The 19,848-nt window shown below is 42.9% G+C and overlaps 1 protein-coding gene across 1 annotated transcript in view; it reads right to left on the reverse strand.

The window, feature by feature from the left end:
* Positions 1 to 19,848, reverse strand: part of LOC112252585 (G1/S-specific cyclin-D2) — a 203,656-nt gene that overhangs the window by 137,278 nt on the left and 46,530 nt on the right. The window lies entirely within an intron of this gene.

Below are 19,848 nucleotides of genomic sequence, written 5' to 3' on the forward strand. Positions count from 1 at the left end.
AGAATGCAGAAACAAGACACCAAATGGTCCTGGTTAGCAGCGGCAGAACAGAGAGATCCACAGAGTCCCCGGCTGTGGTAGGTTCTCTCTCTCTCTCCTTTGTGCACACCAGTACAAGCAGCGAATTCCAAGAGGATGCCATCATCAGGAGCAACGAAAAGACAGGGAAGTAGTTTAGTAACAACCCACTTTTCACAGGGGACCAAGAAACGCACAGATGCACGTGCACAAACACGCACACACGCACGTGCACACATACAGAAGGAACAGAAAGAGAGCAATCCTGACATGATACCATAGTGGGGAGGGGGGTTCTCTCCTGGTTCAGACCAATCTGGAGTGATGACGAGTTAATTCAGCCCTTGCATTGTTCTATTGAATTAGTGACCATGACTAGACACACTGTAGACCAGGGATGGGCAACTGGCGGCCGGATCAACCCCCCCCCCCTCCAAAAAAAAAAGAAAGTATATATCTTCACTGATAGTCACTCAGGTCTCAACTTATTGTTGGTGCAAATTCTGAATTTGGTTGTGCATCTGTTTTTCTCTTGTTATGTCAGTCACTGAAAGTCACTCAGTTAGCCCATGTCAGCTATATTTTTTCCGATTGGTAAGTTTGTCTAGCGACCAGCTACCTAAACATCGAATTAGAGCCCGGGGGGCCCACATTGATTTTGTTAGTCTCACTCAAATATATTAAAAACTGCAAATATTTCTCTCTACCCTATGCCAAAATGTGTAGAATTGCAGCAAACTAACTTTAAAACAGCAACATTTTCTTCTCCGCCCCATGGCAAAATTAGTAGAATTACACTAAATTTACTCTGAAACTTGATGAGTTTAGATATTTGTGGACCCCACCCCCATCAAAGTTGCCCATCCCTGCTGTAGACAATAAACAATGAAAAGCACATGTAAAAACAAACAGCATTGGGATGTCCTTTCATGGCCACCATCAAAACAGCAAGACAAAACACAACAGATAACCACAACAAAACAGCTGTGAAATGAGACAGTTCTACAGCAGTGGTGCCCAACCAAGGGTACTAGGACCCCTGGGGGTACTTGGCCTAACCACAGGGGGAAATTGAGGACACTCAATTTCACTCGCCTACTGGGCGGAGGCACAGAATGATCTACACGGAACAAAAATATAAATGCAACATGTAAAGTATTGGTCCCATGTTTCATGAGCTGAAATAAAAGATGGCAGACATTTTCCATTTGCAGATTTTGTACACAAATTTGTTTGCATCCCTGTTATTGAGCATTTCTCTTTTGCCAAGATAGTCCATCCACCTGACAGGTGTGGCATATCAAGAAGCTGATTAAACAACATGACCAATACACAGGTGCACCTTGGGCTGGTGACAATAAAAGTCCACTCTAAAATGTGCAGTTTTGTCACACAACACATTGCCACAGATGTCTCAAGTTTTGAGGGAGTGTGTAATTGGCATGCTGACTGCGGGAATGTCCACCAGAGCTGTTGCCAGAGAATTGAATGTTCATTTCTCTACCATAAGCCGCCTCCAACATAATTTTAGGGAATTTGGCAATATGACCAACCGGCCTCACAACAGCAGATCACGTGTATGGCGTCATGGGGGCGAGCAGTTTGTTGATGTCAACATTGTGAACAGAGTGCCCCATGGTGGCGGAGGTTGGGTTATGGTATGGGAAGACCTAACCTACGGACAAAGGACACAATTGTATTTTATCAATGGCAATTTGAATGCACAGAAATACTGTAACTGTCACGTTCTGACCTTAGTTTCTTTTTATGTCTTTGTGTTAGGTTGGTCAGGGCGTGAGTTGCGGTGGGTTGTCTATGTTCTTTTTTCTAGGTTATATTTTCTACGTGTTTGGCCTAGTATGGTTCTCAATCAGAGGCAGGTGTCGTTTGTTGTCTCTGATTGAGAATCATACTTAGGTAGCCTTTTCCCACCTGTGTTTTGTGGGTGATTGCTTTCTGTTTAGGTTGTTTCCCTGACAGAGCTGTGCGCGTTCGGTTTTCTCCGTTTGTCATTTTGTTTTTTTTGTGAACATTAAATATAAACAATTTCCACGCTGCGCTTTGGTCTCATTCCAACGACGATCGTTACAGTAACGAGTACCTGAGGCCCATTGTGAGGCCCATTTCTTTTAAGGTATCTGTGACCAACTGATGCATATCTGTATTCCTAGTCATGTGAAATCCATAGATCAATGACTAATTCATTTATTTAAATTGACTGATTTCCCCATATGAACTGTAACTCACTAAAATCTTAGAAATTGTTGCATGTTGCGTTTATATTTTGGTTCAGCATATTTTGGTCCATTTAGTCAGCGCAGTGAATTTTTCAGAGCTCTGACTACAATCTGGTGATGCTGAATAAGTTCTTTGAGAAGTCCTCGGGAGAACTCAGCCAGTCCAAGACTGGAGAGAGATGTGGGCTGGATAACATGCACAGTTGGGCCTGCCCATTAATTGGGAGTTCAAAACGGAGCTGAGGCTCAGGCTGGTCAGAGGCCCAGAGGGAAACCTGCCACTGGCACTGGGTGACTGGCTGTGTGATCTGCAGATGGCTGAGGTTTCGATGCAATCTGGACACAGACGTAGAGTCACTAGAGTGGGACTCTCTTACTGACTCAGAACCCTTCCAACCCACAGGCTCATTAGAGAGTGCTCATTTGCAACCTGTGTCTGTAGCCGTATGCTCTGGAGGTTTATTTGAACTTTGGCCAAACCAGGGCAATCAGACTTCAGACGAGATGGGTGGATGATCTGAAGGTCTGGAGTTTTTTGGGATTGTTGACGTTGGGACATTGTTGTTGTTCTTGTGGGGGCAAACGGAAGCTTCCTGTATGACACTACGGATTAGTTTAGGGCTGACGAAAGCTGACAACAGTCCTCGTCGGAAGCAGGACCAAGGGGGATTCATTCACAGGGTATCAGTCCACCGTAGAGTGAATGAAAGAGAAGCACTTGTGTTAAGAGAAAAGAAGAGAAATTAGCAAGCTCCCAACAGAAAGAGGCTAACAGCTGCGAACATTTTCCATTTGAAGTGAAACATTCCAGCGCTCGGCCCTCTCCACTCCAGCGGCCTTCCTCTCATTTCCCTGTGGTATTTGTACCCAGCTGAGATCCAGATACTGTGAGCAGAGCTGAACTTTCCCAAAGATACCATCCAACCACATGCCGCTGCTCTCCCTCGGCTGGCGGCTCTGCCCAGTCCCGCACCTCGTCGGCTGGAATACTCCCTCACCGACAACACATTTGTCTCCGAAATGTCAAACGACTGTTTGCATTTCCCTCAGGAAGACTTAGCCATTCCTGCCCCTTGTCCTTGTCCAAACGTGTAAACAAGCCACCTCCGCCCTGCAGCACCTCTTTATCACTCAGTAGGATCACTACATTGTTTCTAGTGTATGTTGGTCTATTTTCAGTCATTGGTTGACATAGGTACAGCTCTTACATGTTACATAGTGGCTGCATCCTGAGTTAATCCATAAGTCATATGATGGTAACACAACAGATTACAATTCAGGAACAACTGACTACAGCACATTTCAGTGATACAAGTCTGCCTCTGATACTCTCTAGCCATGTATGTTAGCTGGATATTGGCTTTCCATTGTGAGTGTAACGTAATGCCCTTGCCTCAGCCAGTTGCTACAGACTGAACAGCACAATCACAGACACAAGAGGGGAGAGGAGGAAGTGCTTGCGCTATGGCTGGGCTAGAACGATCGGTGAGACAGGAACGCGTGGGTGTGCATGTGAGCCGGGGTGGCTGTGCTGTGCTCTGTGCTGAGGCCCATGCTGTGTGTGAGGCCTTTATTATACACCCAGACAGCACATGAACTACCTCCAAAGCGTGTTTTTTTTTGTGGTGCTTTGGCGCACACGCCGCCAGAGGACAGCTCTATACTTGTTGTCGTGTTGTCTGTGCAAAGAAGTAAATACTTTGCTAAGCCGTGTCTCAAAACTACCTCCGCTTATTATTCTTGTCATCTCTAGAGGATTTAGAGAACCTAGTGGGGGGCCTTTTCAGTTGAGAGGATACGAACATGAGAGAGACAGTACCAGTAAAACTAAAATGAGAGCACACATTTCCCGTAACATACCTGTACATGAATTCCCCCTCACAGTTGTTGCGTGAGGCCTTGTGGTGTTAGTGAGGTCACAAGTCTGCCTTAGGCATGTAAAATATAAACATTAAATGGTGAAAGAGATAGTAGAATATTGGATTATTGGATACAGGATTGCTCGGTTTAAGGGTAGCACTTCTAAGAACTGCATGAACCATGTGTTAGAGAACACAATTTCCTGAGCTCTCCCTTTCAGATTCTTTTCTATGACATGAATCTGTATATTTTCTTCTGGGTCGATAAAAAGTAGAAGGCCTAACCTTCTCTCTAGCAACCCCCCCTCCCTTCCCTCTCTTGGCAGTAGGTATTGTTGTGTGGAAATAATGATTGTGACAAGGCAAACAAACAAAGGGCCAAGCTTTGAATACCTGACATCAGCACTTCCTCTCTTGTATTAATTGGCCTTTTGATCTTCAAGTTTGGTTGTGCCAAGCCACACTGCATCTTTAAGAGGGGGAAGCTCTCTCCGGCAGTCACTAAAGGCGAGTTATATAACACCCCCTCCTCTTTTGGGCACATGTCTCAGAGTGTGACTGCCATGAGGTAGTCACAAAAGAGGGGACAGAGGGACCATCTGAATGTGGAACACTGGAGGGGGTGGTAGGGCAGAGGAGACATGCTGCCTCCCCAGAACATCACTCCCTCCCGCCCCCAGCCTCCCGTCCCTACGCCATGGACAATGGGACTGTTCACCCAAAATAGTACCTTCCTTCACTGAGGCTTCCTGCCTGTATCCTGGGGTTGCAATATTTCTTGCCTGGTATCAATAGCTGATTCCAGCGGATTTATATCTCCATATGGGGAACCTCCGCATCTGCTTTGACCGAGTGGACAAGGAATGCTCAGTTGAGGATCTTCTCCAGGCACCTGCAGGCGAGGCGGGCTGCTCAGTGGGGCTGTGGAGCTCTGGGCCTAATTGTGACAAAGACAACTATCTGTGACTATCTGATCACAGCTACCAGAGCAGCATCTGCATCACCCAGCAGACCTCAGAGAGAGAGGGAGAGAGAGAACGAGAGAGGGAGAGATGAACTGAGAGAACTGAGAGTCACAGACGGGCACAGCAGTTCTCTGTTCGCCTGCCCAGTCTGTGTGTCCGGGTGCACGTGAAAGCTGTATCTGAGGGACAGGCAGATGGACAAACTGACTTTGTTTTGCTCTGTCAATTCACACAGCTGGCCAACAGACGATATAAGATTAGTAGGGTCTAACAGAATTAGACGACATGGGCAGGCGTCTATGTGGCATGATAGCAAAACAACAATGAATACACATGCCGGTGAAAACACCCCAACACCCGCACAAACACAAATCTTTAAATAGGCTTAGTTTTCAGAATTCCCCTAAACTTTTGGCCTGAGGTGCATAAACAAAGTGAAAAGGAAGTAGAAGCTATATTCAAAAAGACAGAAAAAAAATGTACATTTGCATATGCCCTACAAGTCCGTTGAGGAGACATTGAAAGCTGACTTAGAGAAACTAAACTGACATTAAGCGAATGTATTCAAATCATCACAAAACACCAGAAAATATAGCCTAGATATTGTTTGCGCTTTATGAAATGTGACATGACTGCAACAAATGTCGGCTACTACAAGTGGTAAGGGCCAAAATGACTTTGAAAATACATTTTTACTGGCGCTTTGACATTTAGATAACAATTTTGCTATTGATATTTTTATATTGCCAAATGTTTATCAACCAGAGGAACTCCGCCACACATAAATCATTAACATGATAACCTTTATATCTCCTTGCTCTTTAATCCATTGAATAATTGAGTTATGGGAGCTGTTCATTTCAGGAAAATGTTCTAAGAAATACTAATTCTATGCACATGAATTCAATATCAAATAATTACCTCCATGTTGACTGGGGAAAAGAAAACAGGAAAAACAACTATCTAGTTCACATATCTGACCTATTTCTGTATTTAGTCGGGCTATAGTAGCCTAATTGCAATGTCTGGAAATGTTATCGTATAAAGAAACAGTGTTTTTTTTTTTTTTACTCAATAGTCCTATTTGCGTCCATTGGCTCACAGCCAAAGGTTTATTGCAATCATAGAACAGCCCACATTTCCCCCAATTACTGTTCTGTATGGAGCTCTTATTATAAGCACTCCGTTGTATTAGACATTTTCTGACATGGTCTGTATGATCGCCGTCCCAGCGCCAGTCAGCTGAAGTGTTCTGAGTGGACAATTGACCTTCTCAACCCTATTTAGAAGTAACTAATTGGAAGCCTTTCATTGGTCAACATCACTCTCGTCCACTCCCATCATGCAGTTATGGTCCTAACAAAGCAAATCCTGAATGTATATCTAAGGTTGGACATAAGCCGTCTGTTTTCAAACCTTCACAATCGTTCGCTGATTCCCATTCAAAATATGATGAAACAGTGGCATATAAAAATGCAGCCAAGGGAGGCCTTTTCTGTTGCAAAAATTGTGCAAACAATATATAAAAAGCTCAGAAAACCACATAAAGGGGAGCAGTATGGCATCTCTCGGAAGGATTCTCAGAAAAACAGCCCCTCTCCTGCCGCAACCTAAAGCCAGGACCTGTCCTCCACAAGATTGTTTCGTAGAAATACAAAAAGAAACCTATTTTGTCTACTATTGTATAGACAATGTTTGTAAGAGCTGTTTGGCTCTGTGTTACACTCAGTTCCTGCTTGAGGGCCCCATTCATGGGGCTGGAAATATGATGTGGTGAGGAGAGGCAAGCCAATACATATGGAGCTGTACGTACAGCCCTGTCCCCGTTGTCTGAAGTGCATTCAAACCACGTCCTACAGAGAGCCTCATTATGCTACACACACAGAGAACACACACACACACACACAGGCAGTGACTGTGGCTCCGACTACTACTTCAGTGACTGGGAATCCCTGTCCCTGGAGGACCACCGGGATACAGCAGCACACGCCTGGTCTGGCCTGCCTAGTGCTTAGTCTCCATGTCTGCTGGGAATGAACTCTCAGGAAATTGCATAGTTTTACATCTGTTTAGAACCCGTATAGTATCACAGCAGTAGCTGTGTGTGGGTAAAATCAGCCTACGTGTTGTGACAATTGCGTTGTTTGCTCTATAACCTGTTAGTTCATATGCAGTGACAGCGTGATATATAGGCCTAAAGGACGAGACAATAAGAAGACACAGTGGCAGAATACATTCAACCACACCTTTGTTTTATCGCAAACCCACAGAGCAACCTCTGTCTACTGAAGTCCACGAAGCATATTGCATGTAACAGACAGTTACATGACCTACAGCATGGTCGAGCAAGTTAATGTTACCGACATTTTCGGTCGACTAAACAACTATTGATTTAGAACCACGGGGAGTTACCACAAGTCAAAGAAAACATGAGCTGCCTCCACCATTCCAGCACCATTTCAACTTCATCAAATCACCTCTGTCAAATTCGGTGACATTTAAACGATACCAAAAACCATTTAGTCCAATCATCGTAAGTTAAATATGATGTGGCTGTGCATGGTTCTGATTTCTGTGTGTGTGTGCGCGTTCAAGTAGAACAACATGTTGACTCACCCTACTTGTCAAGAAACGGCAATGCATTCTCCTCTCTTTCATGTTGACGAAACGGTCTATCACTCTGTCATACAGTACACTATTTTATTTTTTGTTGTCCTAGGTTACCTGGCTAAAATGCTTGCTCGCTAGCTTAACTTCCATTCATGGGCCACGTTAGCTAGTTAACATTAGCCTTCTGCATCTAGCTACATATTGAACTTCCATCCTCTCAGGCCAGGGGCACAACAAGCTGGCTTCACTTGACACTATTTTTGGAATGCGCCAGGATCCTTCACAGTGCTACGGCCGGCAACAATGTCATACTCGTTTGGACCAGGCAGCATCAGATAGATGGCCTACACGAAGAGAGACAGAGGGGCGCTGCTTCGCTCGCTCGGATGCTTTCTCCTGTGAGATACATTCAGCCTCTTGCGAACTGAAGGACAATTATGTTTATTTTTTTCTTGGTACATTTTTTGGGGAAGACTGGCTTCCTTTGGCGTCCATGAATACACACCACTGTATTACAGTAGGCCTATACTAAATGAATGTACAGTAGGTCATTAACTGTCATTAACATTATGTTGATATATGTAGCTTAAGAAACAAGGTTCATGAAATGAATAACTTGCTAGTAACAGATGACAATCATATTCTGACTATCTCTGAAACTCATTTAGATAATACATTTGATGATACAGTGGTAGCAATATATGGTTATAACATTTATAGAAAAGACAGAAATGCCAATGGTGGAGGTGTTGCTGTTTGTAGTCAGAACCAGATTCCTGTAAAGCTTAGAGAAGAGTTCACGTTAAATACTGTTGAAGTAATAGGCTACAGGTGTATCTGCCTCACCCTAAAGCCTATTATTGTGGGAAGCTGCTATAGACCGCCAATTGCTAACAGTCATGTGGATAACATGTGTGAAATGCTTGATAATGTATGTGATATCAACAGAGAGGTATATTTTCTGGGTGATTTAAATATTGACTGGCTTTCATCAAGCTGCCCACTCAAGACAAAGCTTCAAACTGTAACCAGTGCCTGCAACCTGGCTCAGGTTATCAGTCAACCTACCAGGGTATTTACAAACAGCACAGGAATGAAATCATACATGTATTGATCACATCTTTACTAATGCTGCAGAAATGTGCTTGAAAGCAGTATCCAGATCCATCGGATGTAGTGATCACAATATAGTAACCATATCTAGGAAAAACAAAGTTCGAAAGCCTGGGCCTAATAGTGTATAAGAGGTCATACAAGAAGTTTTGTAGTGATTCCTATGTTGTTGATGTAAAGAACATCTGTTGGTCCGTGGTGTGTAATGAGGAGCAAACTGTTATGAAATTGTTTATTCCAGTTACTAATAAACATGCACCCATTAAGAAAATGACTGTAAAAACTGTTAAATCCCCGTGGATTGATGAGGAATTGAAAAAATGATATGGTTGAGAGGGATGAGGCAAAAGGAATGGCAAATAAGTCTGGTTGCACAACTAATTGGCAAACTTATTGCAAATTGAGAAATCATGTGACTAAACTGAATTAAAAAGAAGAAGAAACTACACTATGAAACCAAGATAAATCAAATAAGGAATGATAGTAAAAAGCTATGCAGCACCTTCAATGAAATCCTGGGAAAAAAGGCCAACTCAGCTCCATCATTCAATGAAACAGATGGCTCATTCATCACAAAACCAACTGATATTTCCAACAACATTCATTATTTTTGGCAGGATTAGCAAACTTAGGCATAACATGCCAGCAACAAATGCGGACACTACACATCCAAGTATATATAACATTAATAATATGCATGTCAATCTCTCCTGGCTGAAAATGGAGGAGAGATTGACTTCATCACTACTTTTATTTATGAGAGGAATTAACATGTTGAACGCACTGAGCTGTTTGTCTAAACTACTGGCACACAGCTAAGACACCCATGCATACCCCACAAGACATGCCATGAGAGGTCTCTTCACAGTCCCCAAGTCCAGAACAGACTATGGGAGGCACACAGTACTAAATAGAGCCATAACTACATAGAACTCTATTCCACATCAAGTAACTGACGCAAGCAGTAAAATGAGATTTTAAAAAACAGATTAAAAAAATGTCTTATGGAACAGCGGGGACTGTGAAGAAACACAAACATTGGCGCATACACATGCAATAGCATACGCACTATACACACACGTACACTGTATATATGTGGTAGTGGTGGAGTAGGGGCCTGAGGGCACAGTCTGAATGTATTGTAATGTTTTTAAAAGTGTATAAACTGCCTTCATTTTGCCGGACCCCAGGAAGAGTAGCTGCTGCCTTGGCATCAGCTAATGGGGATCCATAATAAATACAAATACAGTGGGTCATTATGTACAGTAGGTCTACTTTCATCCCTCAGAAGGGATAATGTCTTGAGAATGGTGAAAGGTGACTGTGGCAAGCAGAGGCGTCATTATGCCCATTTACTTGCCCCTCAAATTTGATCAACTTTTAGGGTAAAAGATATGCAAGTTACTTGCAAAGATTCTGAATTTGGCCATCAATGCCCTTCAATAAAAGGCTGCATGATCCCACCGGTGGCAAGGCAATGATGTAGCATTGTTGAATACAGAAACAGTCAGGTTACACAGACTACTCGGCCTATAGCCAGTAACCGAAAGGTTGCTGGATCGAATCCCCGAGCTGACAAGGTAAAAATCTGTCGTTCTGCCCCTGAGCAAGGCAGTTAACCCACTGTTCCCCGGGCGCCGAAGACGTGGATGTGGAATAAGGCAGCCCTCCGCACCTCTCTGATTCAGAGGGGTTGGGTTACATGCAGAACTCACATTTCAGTTGAATGCATTCAGTTGTGCAACTGACTATATATCCCCATTTCCCTATACTGAAGAACAGTACCTGCAGACAATGTCAAAATTGGTGCTATTTGAATATGGAGGCTGAAAACACATGTTAACATCTGCTCACAGAGCTTCTTACAAGTTCCCAAAGATTACAACAGCCTGGAAAAGCCATTCATAAAGCTCAAGATGAAAAACAACAAAAAAGAGCATCTGTGTAAGTGTAGGCTTCTCTCGAATCAATAACAAGTATCACATAGTTAGCTACCTGCTGCACTTGGATATAATGCAGGGCCATACAACCGCAAAACACTTGGGTGCATTCCCCAACGGATTCGCAGACCAAAATGCCTCCCGTATCAATATTGTCCTGTGAATACCTCCTGAATACCTCCTGAATACCTCCCCCGCCTGCAGTGGTGCAGTATTATACTTGTCTCTTTGTGCGGTGGGGGATTTCCAGGCGGTGAAACGGTGAGCTGGTTAGGAAGCCTGGGAATGGGCACCTTTCCTCTGGGCAGTGTTAACATGGCAGTGTGGGAACCAGGGGAGAGTAGGCCCAGTGTAGGAGGGTACAGTGGGTGACACGTCGGACGAGTCGGACACAGCTGGGTGATCGTGTGAAGGGGAAAGTAGATTCTTCCTCAGTGACATCGGGGCACGATGGCTCCTGTTGCTCCAGTGCCCTTGTCCCTGTTCTAGCTGTCAGTCATGGGACACTGTCTCTCTTTTGGGGGTGACAGGCCGAACAGAAATGCGAGACGTAGTCCTATTCTGTGTAAAATATGAGTACAGTGAGATAAAAGACAAGGGCTGGCTCTCCAAAAAGTGTGATCAAAAGAACTTCTTGTCAAACAGTACCTTACAGATAGAAAAGCCACTGTCACAGTCAGAATCCACTGAGGAGGATTCTAGATAAAGCAGCGAGCACCCTTTATGAGGTGTATAAATTCCCTCTTAACAGTGGGAGAATGTGGTAGTTACTATTGGCAACAAATAAATATAGTCTTCTCTTCTGTGTATGTGTGTGTGTGTGTCCGTATGTGTCTATGTACACAGAGTGTACAAAACATTAGGAATACCTTCCTAATATTGAGTGGCAACCGCTTTTGCCATCACAACAGCCAATATTTTGTCTTGCCCATTTACCCTCTGAATGGCACACATACACAATCCATGACTCAATTGTCTCAAGGCTTAAAAATCATTTTTTAACCTCCCCTTCATCTACACTAAATGAAGTGGATTTAACAAGTGGCATCAATAAGGGATCATAGCTTTCACCTGGATTCACCTGATTTGTCTATGTCATGGAAAGGCAGGTTTTCCTAATGTTTTGTACACTCAGTGTATGTGTGAGATTGTGGACGTGTTTAACTTTACAAAAATAGTAAACAAACTCAAATTTGACCAACTGGGGACATTTTGTTGGTCCCCACAAGGCAAGGTCAAATGCTATTCCTGGGGGGTTTAGGGTTAAGATTAGAACTAGTGTTAGAATTCGGGTTAGTTTCAGGGTTAAGGTTAAAGTTAGGTTATTGGGTTAAGGTTAGGGTAAGGGTATGGGTTAGGTTTATGTTTAGGGGTTAGGGAAAATAGGATTTTGAATGGGACTGAATTGTGTGTCCCCACAAGGTTAGTTTGTGTGTGCGTGCGTGCGTGCGTGCGTGTGTGCGTGCGCATGCAAGCTTGTGTTGGTGTTTTTTTCAATGTACTGCCATTACAACACAGAGCATCTTTCACATATGTGTATCCTTTCAACACTGGCCTTAATACATGGCTGATTTATGTGCTGCGTCTATAAACAGGGCTCTTCACAAACACCACACAAAGAAACAGGGAGGCTTTGTAGTGTCTGGAGCTCAGGGAGAATGACAGAGGGTCATGCTCTGCCTGGTGAATCTTGTCTGTATGTGTGGCTCTTCATGAACACGCACAACACCACTGACAGCGGCGGCACCACCCAGCCAGAACTGCATCCACATCACAGAATAGTTCCAGACATACAGATTGCCCCAAGGGTGTCGAGGAGCCAAAGGCAGAACACTGACAAATAATATAATATATCAGAAAGTTCTACATTACTAACGTGTTTGACTGATTCCAGAAGCTTGACTGAGACTGACATGCCCTTATCCCAATCTCAAAAAAACAGACCCCCAGGCCAGAGCCCTAGGCCGTGTCCAAAATCTGTCTTGCCTACTACTTACTTAAACTGCACACTGTGTACTAATCAAAAAACATACTATTTTGAACTGTTTAGTGAAAATGAATGCGGTAAGCAACAAATATCAGCATACTATGCTCCCCCTACTGAGAATGTGTCATCTAATATCAGCACACTAGGCTCCTCCTACTGAGAATGTGTCATCTAATATCAGCACACTAGGCTCCTCCTACTGAGAATGTGTCATCTAATATCAGCACACTAGGCTCCTCCTACTGAGAATGTGTCATCTAATATCAGCACACTAGGCTCCTCCTACTGAGATGAGCTTTGTGATTTACATAGATTCCCTGAAAACCCCACTCTAACTCAGTTATATTAACAGTATTACACTTTTTGAAGACTTTTGACCAGCTAATAGCCTAACCACTGCTCAAGCAACATCATGGACTAAAACGTTCAACTACTGTTGCTGCTGGGTTATTTTGCTGTGACAATATAGGTCAGAAACACAACCCCCATGAACACACATAGGAGGTGAATAGCAAACTCAAGTTAACTGGCCTTCCTGTGTCCGTCTGATGCAGATCACAGAGTATCCGATGTTCACAGGAATATCCATGTTACACCGTCGCAGTTCCTCACAGTTGAAAAGAAAACACGAGCTTTGTTTCAGATAGGAGATCTTGAAAGCCTAAAAAGATATCGATGATGAATTACTACAATGTAACATATTCTTCACATTCTTTAAGAAAGGTGGAAATCAGGATAGATTTGCTTGCGATAATTCAACGTTTTATACAGAGAGTGATACATCATAAGGTAATGGGTCTTAAAATCATGGTTTGAGATTCAGATTTGGGAATATATACCCTCCCATTTGATATGGGAATAATTATATATATATATATATATATGACCGTGTGAAAGCACTCTGTCATATTGACTGGGCCACACATACAGGCCAAATAAGAACTTTTTCACATCATTCAAGCAGAGAGAGATGGGGACCATTCTGACAAAACAAATCCATGGTTGTGCCATACTTAGGCTGTAACACAAACTTTACTTGTAATCTCAATTCAAAAAAAGTAACTTCTGGCCAGCAGTAAGCAGACATGATGTTAATTAGATCTCCCCCGTAAACGTAAGGATTCGGAACCCAGTGAAATAGACCCATTCTTTTTTTAACTGACTTTTCATTGAACTCAGAAAGAATGCATGTTGGTGTGTACAGCACTGTGGATGAATGTCTTTTGTTCAGGTTGCGTGGAGTCTAGTTCAGAGTCAATGCTACTCAGACAGGACAAAGAGAGGCCAGTGTATATCTCCCAGTCCCCTACATGCTTTTCAAACCGACTCCACCGGGCTGTGAGGACTTAGTAGGAGAGGTCAGTAATGCCCCTGTATCACTACGGAGCCTGTGGTCTTTAGCAGCACCATACAGCATTCTTTAGCCAGATAAAAGGCCAGACTGTGCCCTCTGAAGTCTCTACTGTTGTGTTGATCCCAGACAACATCCCTTGGGGCTGTACTGCAGCTCATTGGATTGGCTTTGACAGGTAAGCCTGCTGCAATCTGCCCTGGACTGTCACCCTGCAGCCAGACTTGTCATGAGATCAAGACTGGCCTCCCTCCTCCTGGTCCCACTGTGTGTCAGCTGCCGGGGCTCGTGGATGTCCAATCACCTCAGCCCTTTTTAGAGCAGCCGCCGAATCAAAAGCTCTCTAAATATGTCACATTCCACATGACACCCATCTCGGTGGCGGCTGACTTTCTCACAGAACTTAAACCCTATTTTCTTTGAATGAGAGTCCTCCTTTGTTGTGCGAATTGTCCATCCAGACCCTAGCAACTTCCCTAAATCGGAATGCCGCTGGAATTCCAGGCTCCGCTGCCAACTCTGGCTACCTGGTAAAAGGGATTAGAGCAGCTTTATCCCTTAGTCAGGAATGTGGAATGGCTGAACTTCTGACCAAGTCAGACAAGTTTGACATTTAATGCGTCTGTTCCAGGGTGATGCTCCGGCTTGTCGTTCTTAACCGCCGGCAATTTCATAATATTCAAATGACCAAGGCATTTGTCACCTGACAACACAAACAGCCCATGGTAAATAATGTAGTGGTAAATTCCAATGCAAATGCCGTCTTAACGCGGCAATGTTTTGGAAGTGGGCCCTGACCTTTTGTGGAAACAAAAGCAATTCCAGTGAATAAATAATTAAAAAGGGAAATGGGGAAAAATGACATGAATATAAAATATTCTGTTTGTAGGCCTATGTTACTGCTTTATGACAATTGTCACAGTGACATATTAAATACGCTTTACATGAATTCCTGTATGAATGCAGCTTTTCACTGCAACTGACATTTGTAGGGGGGAAAGTAAGGGGTGGGAATAAGCAAAAGTGGCAGCGTGAGCGAGTCATGGGAACTGGCACGTTCGGTGCATGCCAGAGCAGGAGTGGACACGGGCTGTGCTGCAGCTTGTACCAGGGCCCTTTTCTCACCCCGTAACCCGAGTACTTATGGAAATGAGACTGCGGCCCTGCAGGTTGTACCAGGGCCCTTTTCTCATCCCGTAACCCAAGTACTTATGGAAATGAGACTGAGGCCCTGCAGCTTGTACCAGGGCCCTTTTCTCACCCCGTAACCCAAGTACTTATGGAAATGAGACTGAGGCCCTGCAGCTTGTACCAGGGCCCTTTTCTCACCCCGTAACCCAAGTACTTATGGAAATGAGACTGAGGCCCTGCAGCTTGTACCAGGGCCCTTTTCTCACCCCGTAACCCGAGTACTTATGGAAATGAGACTGAGGCCCTGCAGCTTGTACCAGGGCCCTTTTCTCACCCCGTAACCCGAGTACTTATGGAAATGAGACTGAGGCCCTGCAGCTTCAACTGACTCTCAAAGCGGACACTGTTAAGGCCTATGATGCAAAGCTCTGGGATGGTACAGGACAGGTTAGTCTGGACATCCTGCTCTTCTGTAATGTGCTGTAAGTGTTCAAACTCAAAAGCAAAAACTGTCTTTGTCAAATTCCTGATACAAGTGGCATGGCTGAGCTCTCAGAAGTTATTAAATGTCTATGAGACATTTGGGACAAGGTAAAGCAAAAGTGTTACCACATAAGCTAAGCAAAGGGTAAGTCAGAGTTGAGTCAAAGTTATTGATATATCTTTCAAACAGAGGAAGTCAAAGTCAAAGGAAAGTCAAGTGAAATTCTAAGAAATTCTTGTAAGGCCACAGCCCAAAATAAGAATAGCAAAACCATCATGGGTGTATACACAGTTTGTGTTTATATCTGAACTAAAAGCCGTACCGTTTGTCTCAAGCCACATGAGAAAGTGAAGAAATCTCAGAAAAAAAGGTGTGACTGCAACAAAGTGTTTAAGCACCCGAAAATGCACCTGTTACATTTCTCTTGTACACAAATGTTAACAATGAAATACAACACTTCCTTCTTCCAACAGTGCTCATACTTTGAACTACAGTCTAAATATTTTTTTTACATTCTTATTGTCTTCCAGTAGAACAAACATACCAACATAATTCACATACTTCACTGTGAGAGAGGAGATAGCTGGTCCTGTCCCACTGCTGTAAGGCCAGCCAGAGCAGAGCAGGGGAGCTGGTACTGTTATGTCCTTCACTGGGGGAAGAGAGGCACCTGTGAGGGGGATGCTGCTGTCGGCCTTGCTCTCAGCTCTGGAACGCAGCTGACACTTCTCACAGGGCCAAGTTAGCAAGGTTAATAACGGCCAGGCATGCCAAAGTGGAGCATGGATTTCAACCTCCTCTGTCCAAGTACTTTGCAACACATACTGTATCCTGTAGTCTCCTGGGCTCTATGGCTGCTTCCTAACATGGCACTGCCTTCTCTGCCAAAGGAATATTTTCGAGTGGCACACGAGTCAGTTTTGTCCTGCTGCCATCCACTCTTGATTCAGTGCAGGAAGTCTCACTTGCGTGCTCATTCCTAGAAGAACCAGCGGCAGCCAACTGGGGAGAGGGATCAAGCTCGGAGTCGCCATCTGATGCCCTCCTCCTGACTCCAAGAGCCACGAAGGATTCCTCAGGACTCTCTGAAAGCAGCCAGCTGTGCGGAGAGTTCAAATATTCCGGAATTCCAGACCAGCTCTCAAAGGAGGTTAATTTCATGGAATACCATACAGGGCCAACAAAAACGAAAGGTCTAAAGTTTAATATTGATGAAGATATTTTTGATTCTAATTAAGCTAAAACAGTATGATTGTAAAACCAACTGATGCATCTTTAATCTGGCAAAGTTTTTAATGACACCAAAGTCAAATGAGGGAGCAAAGAAAGTGAAAGGTAGCCTAAAGTAAAGGAGACAAGGGAGTGAGAGAAAACTAAGACCCAGACAAAGTTTGTGAGGCAGCTTAGTTTGGGTAGCAGGGCAGGGGGGTTACTGCAGCCTGGTGTGGGGCCTATCCAGATGGACCCAGGTTTGGGGAGGACAGAGCAGGGTCATAACAGAAACCAGAGTATCAAAGGAGCGAGGGCTGCTTTCCGAATCTTGGCACTTTCAAGTAGCACTTATCCGGGGGTATCATATAAACTTAACCCTGCTGTCAAAATGGCTGAATGGAAATTAGGTTAAGGTCACGACCTGGAAAGCACAGGTCAAACGTCGCCAGGCCGCTACTCACACAGAGTCACAAGGCAAAGCCGTGCTGCCTCTGCAATGGGCGACCAGATGGCCATAAAATCTGAGTCGACGGCTGATGGAAAAATAGGCAAATCTCTGAAGACTCATATCTCGGCCGTCTGCAGCAGACGGATACATAAGTAACTGGGCAACTGTCACAGTGGGACCACACAACGCTAAGGCCCAATTTTACCCCGTTTATCTTCTACTAAATCCCAAAACTCATAAATGTCCAAATTAAAAGTGAAAAGAGAACAAAAGTTTGTTAACAGAGACATTAAGCCATATGTTTTCTTACAGCTGAGAAGGGCTTTTTAACAGTAGCTTTGCTTTGCTTTTTTATCCTCTATTGGTTTTGGGGGTGTTGTAAAAAAGAATTATTGGTGACACACACTGTTCATAAAAATGGAATCAGAAGCTTTGTAGATAGTTGCATTGTGTTATTTCTATTTGGTAGAAAATCCCTGTACAGCACCTGGATACATGGTGTTTCATTATAATATAAATACCATAAATTAAATTTCAGAATACACTGAAAAGATCAGTATATTTCATTCCCATGTCAGAGATGAAACTGCATATGTGTTAGGGCTGTGACAATACCAGTATCGCAATGTTTTTTCCATAGCAAAAAGGAAAACACGAAGCAGACCATGTTCTTTCGTCCTTTAAAAACCTTCTGAATGAAAAATAGTGTGCTATAGCTTGGAAAATAAATCATTGTGACTGGATGACAACATAATGGTCTGTTTTCCTAAAGAAGTTAAATCTCCCACTCCTCTTCCTATTCTGGTTAGAGCCAGTTTGCGCTATTTTGTGAAGTGAGTAGTACACAGCATTGTATGAGATCTTAACTTTCTTGGCAATTTCTCACATGGAATAGCCTTCATTTCTCAGAACAAGAATAGACTGATGAGTTTCAGAAGAAAGTTATTCGCTTCTGGCCATTTTGAGCCTGTAATCGAACCCACAAATGCTGATGCTCCAGATCCTCATCTAGTCTAAAGAAGGTCAGTTTTATTGATTCTTTAATCAGGGCAACAATTTTCAGCTGTGCTAACATAATTACAAAAAGGGTTTCAAATTATCAAATAGCCTTTTAAAATGATCAACTTGAATTACCTAACACAACGTTCCATTGGAACACAGGAGTGACGGTTGCTGATAATGGGCATTGGTACGCCTATGTAGATATGTGCTTTTCTTTCAAAAAACAAGGACATTTCTATGTGACTCTAACTTTTGAATGGTAGTGTATATTTTATATTTTTATATATATTTTTCTTGTTGGAAATAAAAGACTGCAAAATCACCAGGAAATCAGCTCAAAGTGATATTCATTTAGGAAATCTGTTCCCAAGTATTCCCATACATAAATAGAGGCATATGTGCTCGTATCCCAATGTAATCAAGGTGTGAAATGATTCTGTTTTTGTAAAATACTATATATGTCCAGTATTCTTGCGGTAAATTTGCAGTGTAAAAATGATTTATATTAATGTTCCAACCATCCGCTCAATAAAAATGTTGGCACGCGGCTGAATAGAATTGGGGACCTTTGACATATTTTCCAAATGCCAATAGGGTAAATCCATTTGAAGTCAAAGAGTTTTTGACAGCACCCCTTTCGATTTGAACAAAACCTTCTATACATATTTGCCCATTGTAGTTCCCCCGAAAGTGACTTTTTGGACATTCGAGAAATAAAGGTGCTCAAAGTTGACCTATTTTGCATACCCCACCATATCATGAGACATCCATGTCTTCATCACTGGAAAAGATAAACTGTTGAGATCGATATAATTTAAAAGCTTAGAAGCTTAGCTTAGACATTATTTAAGATCATATGAGGTTTTTGTGTTGTGCCCGCCATTTTTTGAGATACAACATGTTCTTGAAAACAGGGTGGGTGTCATGTTTTGCCTAATAAATGTACAACAAAGGGAATACCATTTAAATTTCAACTTTCAAATGGTACCACAAAGATGGTGGAATTCCACACATCAGAGACTTGAATGGGAATATTTGTTGTTTAAAATGATACTGTCATTCTTCAATAGGAAACCTATTGAACCATAGAAATATAGATTAGACGTTGCCATTTAAGATGATATTTGACGGTGGGAGGACCAGTGGCCATCTTTGTGGTAGTAATTAGAAGTTAAACTTTCAATTCAATTACAATTTCAAATGGTGTACCAGCTAAATTGCAGCAGCCTGAATAGATAGAAATAGAATTCATAGAATGGACCTATGATTTAAATTACACCCACCCTGTATTCAAGAGCATGTTGTTTCTCAACTGATGGCGGGCACAACACAAAAACCTCAGATGATCTAAAATAGGATCGAAGCTACAACATATGTGAATATGAAGGAAATAAATCAGCGATTACCTGTTTTTAGATAATTGACGTTAAAATGTCACAATTTTAATTAAAAATTTTCTTCAAGAAAATATTAAATAGTTTGTAAGATTTT

Source organism: Oncorhynchus tshawytscha, linkage group LG06, assembly GCF_018296145.1.
Source record: "Oncorhynchus tshawytscha isolate Ot180627B linkage group LG06, Otsh_v2.0, whole genome shotgun sequence".
NCBI classification, from domain to species: domain Eukaryota; kingdom Metazoa; phylum Chordata; class Actinopteri; order Salmoniformes; family Salmonidae; genus Oncorhynchus; species Oncorhynchus tshawytscha.